General features: G+C 37.3%; 1 long non-coding RNA gene across 1 annotated transcript in view; it reads left to right on the forward strand.

The window, feature by feature from the left end:
- Nucleotides 1-9,076: 9,076 nt before the first annotated feature.
- LOC124237791 (uncharacterized) overlaps nt 9,077-9,259 on the forward strand; it is a 34,960-nt gene continuing 34,777 nt past the window's right edge. The window contains exon 1 of the long non-coding RNA XR_006888128.1: nt 9,077-9,216. This is a non-coding gene — a long non-coding RNA (uncharacterized LOC124237791). The remainder of the gene's footprint in view (nt 9,217-9,259) is intronic.

Consider the following 9,259-nt stretch of genomic DNA (forward strand, 5'->3'; position numbering starts at 1 on the left):
TGTGTGCATTTGCATACCTGGAATGCCAAAAGAGAGCCCAACCTGAGTTTCAAAAATGTGCTTGTCCTCATGGGAGAAAGAAGAACAAAGAGAATTCATTTTTGTCTCGGTCTTATTACCTGCCTTCAAAGAGAGCTGGAAAAGATGCTGTAGGAGGGACCCAGGGAAGATTTTGGATGCTCATGTAGAAAGACAGAAATGAAGGCATAAAACAAGAGGCAAAGATAGAAACAGTGACTAAGAGAAATTGAGACAAAGAAGTGGAAAGGGAGGCAGAAGATGAGAAAATACAGATTCAGTCTCTACTTCTAAGGAGCTCACTGTCTAAGAGTGAAAACAATAACCAAAGACAAGCAGAACTGTAACACGAGCACAGTTGTAAGGGGAGCCCCTGAAATGCAGGAGAGAGAAAATCTAACTTCCAAGTGTCATCACTCTGACTCATCTTGAGGAGTAAATGACATGTGACCTGCTCAACGAATTCTGCCCTGGAAACTGGAATTCTACTGGCTGAGGAGTCTTATGCTTCCCGGCAGAACTCTCTGCTCCAGGGACCTCATGTCTGCAGCTGTGGGCAAGTCCAGGGAATCTTGACTTGACTGCTTTCTCTGCACGTGAGGACTGAAAAGCAAGAGACCTGCCTTTTTCTTACTTTTGCTCTAACATCGGAGGGCCTGCTGTAAAAATCTTGTGGGTTTATTTGTATATCTTTAGTTCATATTATTTTTATTTTTGAAAATGATTTGTCATCTTGTCTCTAATTATTATTTTAGAAAGCTTAATTTGATTATTTAGGGACAGGCTATATTCTGGTTACAATATTCATTCAGCGAATGTTAATCTTCCCATCTGGAAATCAGAAACTTGGTTTGATTCTTCCTCCTTAGTTCCTGTTGAATCCACTTGTCTTTTAATCCCTACTGCCATGCCTTGGTTAAGATCCCCTCCCTCCTCCCTCCCTTCTTTACCTGGATTAAAGCATCGGTGTCCACATCTGTCTCCTTGCCTTAGTCTAACCATCCCTCATCCTCAGTCTGCTTTCTATCCTGTGGCATCTTTGATGTCAAAGACAAAACTAAGTCTGAGGCAACATTAACACAGGCTGTTTATTCATAAACTTACAGTGAGGTACCCATTTGCTGTCACTTTTGTTTCAGCAGAGTTTAAAGGTGTCGAAGGGAGAGTCAATTTTCTAGACTAAAATGAGGAAACACTGAGACTGTCTGATTGGCAAGTATTCTATTAAGTTTGGTGTTTTGGAAATGGGGAAGACTTTTTAATTGGTCTTGGGTACCTTTGGCAGTCTTTTGCTGCAAAGGACAAGCAAGCAGTCTTGGGACATTTCAAAAGAGATAGGATTGTTCAATCATATGGGCGGAGGGTTTTCTGTGACCTGCTATTTCCTAGAACAAGCTGTGGGGAGCTTTTCAGGGTAATGGTCCTTATGAGAAGCTGACTGCCACGGCAGGCCATTTGTCACTGCTAATGTCATTCTTCGGCTTAATTTTGAGTGGTCTCCCTTAACCTTCAGTAAAAGACCAATTATCTTGGCCTAATATACAGAGATTTCTTTAATTCTTGAGTCTCATAAAGTAATTTATTTGCAGTTGCCCAAACACATGTGATTTCTCTTTCCCCTGGAACTTTACCTATGTTTTTCCTTCCATCTGGAACTTTTTGCCTCCCTATCACTAGCTCTACACCAACATACCTATGGGTGCACACACACACACGCGCTCTCTTCACCTAGCTAACTTTCACTTCTCCTTTGGGAATCAGCCCATGTGTCTTTTCCTAAGGGAAGCTTAGTTGACCTCCTTTTGGTTTAGGCTGACAATCTCTTCTGCTCCAATAGCACTCTGTGTATTCTCAGCGTTATCACATTGCATTATCATCCTCATTATTATTATTAGTGGTTCACTGTGGGTCTCTCTCACTGTCCTGTATATTCTTGAGTAGGGATTTAGAAACTGCGTGCCATCATCTTGGTAGTCTCAGCAATCAGCACTTAGCAGGAGCTCGATAAATATGGGTGAATTGATTAAACCATTAATTAATTCTTGCTTGGAGTTTTCCTTCCACACTGACCTTCATCTCAGTATATTCCAGAAGGCTTGCTCAAAGGAAGTGAGGATTCAGGGCTGAGGCCTTGCATTCCTGCTTTGTGCTCAAACACCACCCGTAATTTCAACAGCAGCCCATACTGAAGATCTTCACTAGGTACCTGTTCATAACATAAACATCCCCTGTGTGCTGGTGTCCTGCACACGGCAGTCACTCAAGGTCCTTGTGTTTAGTTTTGTTTTCCAGTGACAGTGGATGACACTGCTTTTATTTGCAAAGGCAAACTCGAGCAGAAACAATTCAAGCCCCAGTAGAAGAGGGTGGCAGTAGGTACAGGGCTGACAGCGTTTCTAACAGACTCCTTTTCTAATGCTTTTGTATTCTGTGTCCCCCAACACCCCCATCCTGCAGCTAATGGGTCATTAGGAATGGAAGCAGTCCAACTACCAGGTTTCTGACAGGTTGCCTGCAAACATCACAGCATTAGTTCACATGTGCTTGTAGCTTGAGATTTTTTTCTAACTTCTGAAGTAGTGAATCATTGCGTAGAATCATTTATTTTTTCCCTAGTAGGTGCTAACGTGATTCTCTCTTCAACAATCTTTACTTAAATATGTAAGAGCAAGTTTCCCTGGGTGCAGAATAGGTGATAGAAGCTACCACAAGGAAGAAAGAAAACTAGTTGTGTTCTCAGGCTTCTCTCTCATGACTACTGACTGGGCAACTTCCAAATAATACACGCTAACATGAATTTTGTATCTGCTTTTGCCTTCAGTACATGAGAAAACACTATTTTATAAACTGAGTCCAAAATAAAACATCAGCTAACCAAATTCAACATCATATCAAAGAATATATTGGATTAATTTCAGGAATATAAGAAAGCCTTAATCTTAGGAGAATCTATCCGTATAACTCATTGCATTAACAAACTAAAGAAAAAAAAAGTGTGATTATCTCAACAGATACAAAACAAAACAGCATTCGATAAAGTTCAACACTTCTTTGTGATGAAAACACTTAGAAAACTATGACTAGAAGGCAATTTCCTTAACTTGATAGTCTGTACACAAACAGCTTACATAATGGAGAAATGTGATATATTGCCTTTAAGACAAGATTGAAAATAAGACAAGAATGCCTGTTATCACCATGATTATTTAACATAACATTAAAAGTCCTGAATAAATAAATGAGATGCAGAAATAAAAGGTAAGAGATTAAAAGAGAAGAGACAAAATTTATTTCTTAAAGATGATATGTGTATGTACATTGATTCTACAGACATTATTAGAACAAAGCAGAGAATTCTGAAGGATTGCTAGATCCAAGATTTATTAAAATAATCAATAGCATTCCTCCACTTCAGCAAATATCATCTCCACAAAATCACGTTCACAAAATCAAATTCTCAATAGAGAACAAAAGCAAAAATAACTATGGATTCATCATTCTCTTTGCAGAGAAAAATTAAGAAATGTTTAATAAGGCCTGAACAAAGGAAGATTTATACTGAATTTATGGTGGAAATACCTAATTTTGTAAAGATATTGTTTTTCAGAATTAATTTATAAATTCAATGCAAGTCCAGTAAAAATTACAGGAGGAATTTTTGAGTAACAGCAAACATTCTAAACTTCTATGTGAATATAAATCATTCACAAATAGCTACGTCAATTTTGAAAGAGAATAGCAAAGTATGAGGCTTGCTATACCAGACATAAGGGTGTACCAAAAGTTATAATGACAATATTAGCTTGGTACTACTAGTGTGGAGGTAGACAAATACATCAATGGGGAAAATTAGAGATGATAACAATAGACTCACATGTACCTGGAAACTTCATGTATGATAAAGATGACACCAAAAATCAGGAGTAGGTTGGGCTGGGAAAATGGGCTCACACAATGTAGAAAATTAAAGTTGGGTCTGTACTCACTCCATATACCAAGATGAGCTACACAGAGATTAAAGCCCAAATGTGAAAGACAAAAACCATAAAATTAAGAGAAAAAGATGTGGGACATCTTCCCAATGAAATTGGAAAGACCCTTAAACCACACACAAACTATAAAGTGAAAGATTTTCAGATTTGCCTGTATCGACAATAAAGATTTCTGTTTAACAAAAGGTATGATAAATGCTTAACAAAAGGATAGCAGACTGGGATAAGCAGACTGTTTTCAGATTGCATGATCTGAAAACAATACAGAATTAAAACTAAAAAATACAAAGAATGCCTGAAAATTAACAAGGAAAAGATGCAAAACCCACTAAAAAAAATAAATATATGGATATGAGTCAGTGAGCTGCTGAGGGAGAAATCTGGAATGATAAGAAAACAAATGGGTCCTCAACCACACTGGTAACCAAACAAATGTATATCAAAATAAGAAAATGAAATACCAGTTTACCTTCATCAGACTGCTAAAAATCAGAAATGTGGATAATTCCAAATGCTGCGAGAATGTGGGGAAGCAGCAGGAGTCCCTCGTAAAGAGCTGATGGGGAGGTATGATGATACAGTAATTGTGGAGTGCACAGCGACAGCAATAAGTGGACGTAAGTAAATCATCTATGACCCAGCGATCCCACTTCAGAGAAGCTCGCACTGGTCCCTGGAGGGATGTGTTTGAAGGTTTTCCTTACAGTGCTCTTGGTGGAAGCAGGGAGGTGGAGGTAACCCAGGTGTTCATTACCAGAGGAGTGGACTGGCAAAATATGATGAAAACAAATGACAGATAGTTTTGCAAGAGTAGTTTGGTGAAGTAGATGCACATATAATAACACGAATACATTTAAAAGCAGTATTGAGCAACAAAAGTAAGAAATCAAATGCTATCCATAGACATAAAACAGCATTGTGTGTTTCTCAAAGAAATATCCCTTTCCAATGTCTTACATGCCTATAGGTTAGGTTGGAAGTAGGGATCAGAAATAAAGGAAACAAGTTATTTAAATACAAAATGAAAAAGTGCTTTGCCTGACCTAATGATGGTAGCGTGACATGAACTGACTAAAAAAAAAAAAATCTGAGCTGAATTTTTATGTGATTCTGAACTACCTGTGTTGCGTATTTAGGCAAATCTTCGAGGGATATCAAGAACACTTAAGGGAAATAACTTAGCCGGAGTCTTAGAAGGGCTATGGAGGTAGGACGTTGGAAGGTCTTGAGGTCCTCTAATAATTATTCTTGGAGCATATTCTCATACTTTAATCAATTTCTTAGCTATATTTGTTTCTAATCTGTGTTAATGGTACTTTTCCAAAGACTATGCTTAAAATATATTTTGATTATTTTTAATTTTCTAAATAAAATTTCCTGCAGTAATTCAAAGTTACATTTTATGGTTAGTACACTTGCAACCGGTGACACTTTCAGTTGACTTTTTTTGCAGACCATAATATTTTCGATGGAGAAAATACTTTCTCTAAGGTGCTGATGTAATTAGTCAGCTCAGTATAAATTCTGCTAAATCAGGGCTCTTCTTCTTTCCGTTTTTTTTTGGTTTTGAAATATGTAAATATTTTAGCTCAAATATATTCACAGATACTCCTTTTTTTCCATTCAGACTTTCTTTGGCAAATATTTTTATAAGGCCAAAACCATCAATTAACTTATCACAATTCTTTTAATGTTGCAAAATTTCATTCCTCTCAGCTGAAAATAGGAGCTCCATCAAATGACCGTTCTTATACATGGAAATTTTCCCAAAGTCAATTACATAATTTCAAGATTAAATATTGTTCACCATTTGAGCTTTCATCGTTTAATTTGTTGAGTCCCTTCTTATGTCAGTAGGGGGTAAATTTTGATGCCATCCTGTTTCAAGAGTTTTTGTTGCTGTTTTTTATAACTTCAATTCACAAGAAGCTTTGAAAGTTGAAGGTTTTGGTCTTCCATTTGTTTGATAATTTGATTAAAGATTTCCAATTGATTCTTAACAAAATGCAACTAAAATTTGGAGAAGTTGTTAAAAAATTCCATCGTAGGGCACTTAGGTTCATTTACAAGTAGTCTTTCAAAGGCTCAAATATTTCTCAAATCTGATTGATGTTGAGTAGCAAAGAGAGAAAGTGTGTACATAAATATTTTTGGATATTCAACTTTAATGCCGTCACATTTTGTAGTTCAGTTACTCTACCAGGGCAGAGACAAAAATTAGCAGAATATTGTAGCTTGGATGAGATTATAAATTATTTGTACATCATGACTAATTGCAAGTACATTTTTTGTTCCGTAAGTTTCTTAAGTTGGTAAGAATGTACTTTTATCAAAACAGTGTGCTCCACCAAAATTTGTGTTCATATTATTACACCACAAAACCAATAATTTTATCTTCAAGGTTGAACATTTTAACTCAGATTACACTAGCATTTTCAATAATGTCAGACGTTACTCCTTCAGTACAATAAACTTCCCAAAACTTTTCTTTGTTCTCGAAAATTGAATAAAAAATGAAACCATTTCTAGAATTAACTAATTGTCTAGTTACAGCATCTGATGATATGGGTATAACACAGGCCTCATTGAACTGTTTGTTATTTTTCTGCAAATGGAGCCATCTCTTCACATATACACAAGAAGATTTGAAATTGGAAACAACTAAAATTGATTTAGAAGAGCAATTATTTAATCTAAATGAAAAGTCGTGCTTCACAAAATGATACGTAAATGCATCATTAAATAGCTGCCTTTGAGCATAGTCTTCTTAAAGTAACCGTACGCTTTTGAGACAGATGCTGTTGCTTCTCAGAGATTTGCGGTTCTGATTTTCTTGAGGCCAGTGATATCACTACATGTCCCTCCTCCTACTATAATATATGTCAAAAAGTCTTATGTGAAATTTATTTGTCCATCATCAACTTATGAAACCGGTTGTAAAATAAGCTGAATTACTGAAATTCAGTTTAGAAATTAAAAATGTACATTTTTAGTTCATTGCTGCCAACAGTGTTTATTGCAAAAGAGAAAGAAAAAAATATAAAGTAAATAAACATTGTAGGATGGCACCATGTAATAAATGGGAAAACCATTGTAACAACTGTACTGGCTACTCTCTCTGTGCTCTACAGCAGGAGGGCTCGGCTTCCATTTACTGTACATATTTTCGAACTTATAACTCGCAATTTTACGATGTATAATTTCCCGTGTTTCTCAATGACCCAGCTGGCTGAGAGCATTTTGTAGGCTGTGGCCCAGGCCATGACATGATTGGTTGGTGCACCAAGTGGGTGGCAGGGACAGCAGCTGTGACTCCTTCTCTCGCTAACACTTATGTCTGGGAGGAGTTTGCTGTCCCCAGTTGCTAGCATCTGGGCCCACTTTGTTTTAATCACTGAGCACCCTGAATAATGTCTTTAAAAAGAGGTATTAGTTATATTGTGTCTGAAAAGAGCCAAGAAAAGAAACATGAGCTATGGCTGGTCGTTGCTTGGATTGTACCATGTGTCCAAGTCATAAATCTTTTCACATCTTACAAGACGAGACGATAGTAGAAGATGGAATTACGAAGTGGAGGTCTACCAAACCCATCCTGCCTTATTTAACACAATCATTAATGATGATATGGCATAAAGAAATGGAAAATCCAGATGGGCTAGGACAGTGACGCAACACGTGTGCACCAGGACTGTTTTGGCCAAGCAGGAAAGACTGGGCACTTTCTGTATCAGTAATATTTTGGATTAAAAGAATTATTTTCTGGGAGGGATTATGCACTCGCACACATGTTTAGCAAACTGTCTGTTATCTGAACAAATGGAAACGGATGTTAATGTGGGTAAGATTAAATTGCTGGCAATTTCCTAATCTTCACTATCATGGTCACATCTGATTCTAATATCGGAAATATTAAATACTTAAAAGTTTATTCATTCATGCATTCATTAAGCTTTCATTAAGCACATATAGTGTGAGTGGCACTCTCAATGGTAGTCTTCTAGTTCTAGGAGCGAGATCCAGACACTTTTCCCTCTCTGACTCTTAAGTTCTGGCCATATATGCACACATTCCCTATCTTGCACTTGTGGATGAGCACAAGACATTTGGAACAACAAATGCAAAGGTGAATCACATAATAAAATTAATGATGATCAAAAGACACCATTTGAAAGAAGTCGAGAATTGGAATCTGACAGTACAGGAAAAAGGAATGGGAGAAACCCTTCCCACAATCTGGAGGGCAGTGGAGTCAGCAGTATGACTGGCCAAGACACACCATGGGTTGGAAAATGCAGCCCTGTGACAGCTAGATAACTGAGACACCTTGAATATATATGCAAAATCATGGGAATCCCGAAAAAGGATAAAAAACCTTTGAAGGGAATCAAGAAAAGCGTGACAAAGACAGCTACATTCTCTTGAAGGAGCAAGAGGGCCATGAGAGATGAACAAAGGATGGAATGTTCCATACAGAGAGAGCAGCAGATGCAAAAGAAAGGAAATGTGAAAGCCCTTGTAATCTAGTGATAAGTTAAAAAGGCAGAAGCTGAAATTTATCAGCACATAAACTATGAGTAGAAGAGAATACTGGAAAATGGAAATTGGTTTTAGGATCGTGCAACTTTTCCTTTTTGTCACTGCTAATAAAATATAATTTGTGATAGCAGGCTGAAGAAATTATTTTGGTTGAATTAAGTTCTTAAAAAGAATAATTTTTCAATTGGACTTTTCTCTGTTTTGGTCACTGTGCTCATAATGAATCACCACGCTGACACAATTATAAAATGATTATAATAATTGAGGTTGACACATCCCTTAGCAAATTATTGTTATTCTGAATATAACTAGGACTTTTCTCCAAATGTGGAAAGCATGAACTCTTATTATCTGCTTTCTCATGATTTCATCCCCTCATCCTACTGAGTGCCTTGAGAGAGCTTTCATCACTGCAAGGTTTAATTTTAGTCTAACCAAACTGGGTGCCTGTATGTTTACAACTGATAAATGCCATGTAAAAATAGATGGAAACCGTCAGGGGATGTCACTCTTATTTTAAAAGGCAGGAGTTAATTTGTCTTTCACAGAAAAGGAAATTCTCCCTGGCCGTGGCAGGTAGTGTTGAGTCTAGAATCATTAAGTGTCTTGCTTTCCTTTCTGTTCTTCTTGGCTCTGCCATGGGCAGTCTGGACAACTTCCTCCATGAGAGGTACAAGCCTCAGGTCTGGGGGGGGGGGGGGGGGGGGGGGGGG

The sequence above is a fragment of the Equus quagga genome, chromosome 4 (genome assembly GCF_021613505.1).
Source record: "Equus quagga isolate Etosha38 chromosome 4, UCLA_HA_Equagga_1.0, whole genome shotgun sequence".
Lineage (NCBI taxonomy): Eukaryota > Metazoa > Chordata > Mammalia > Perissodactyla > Equidae > Equus > Equus quagga.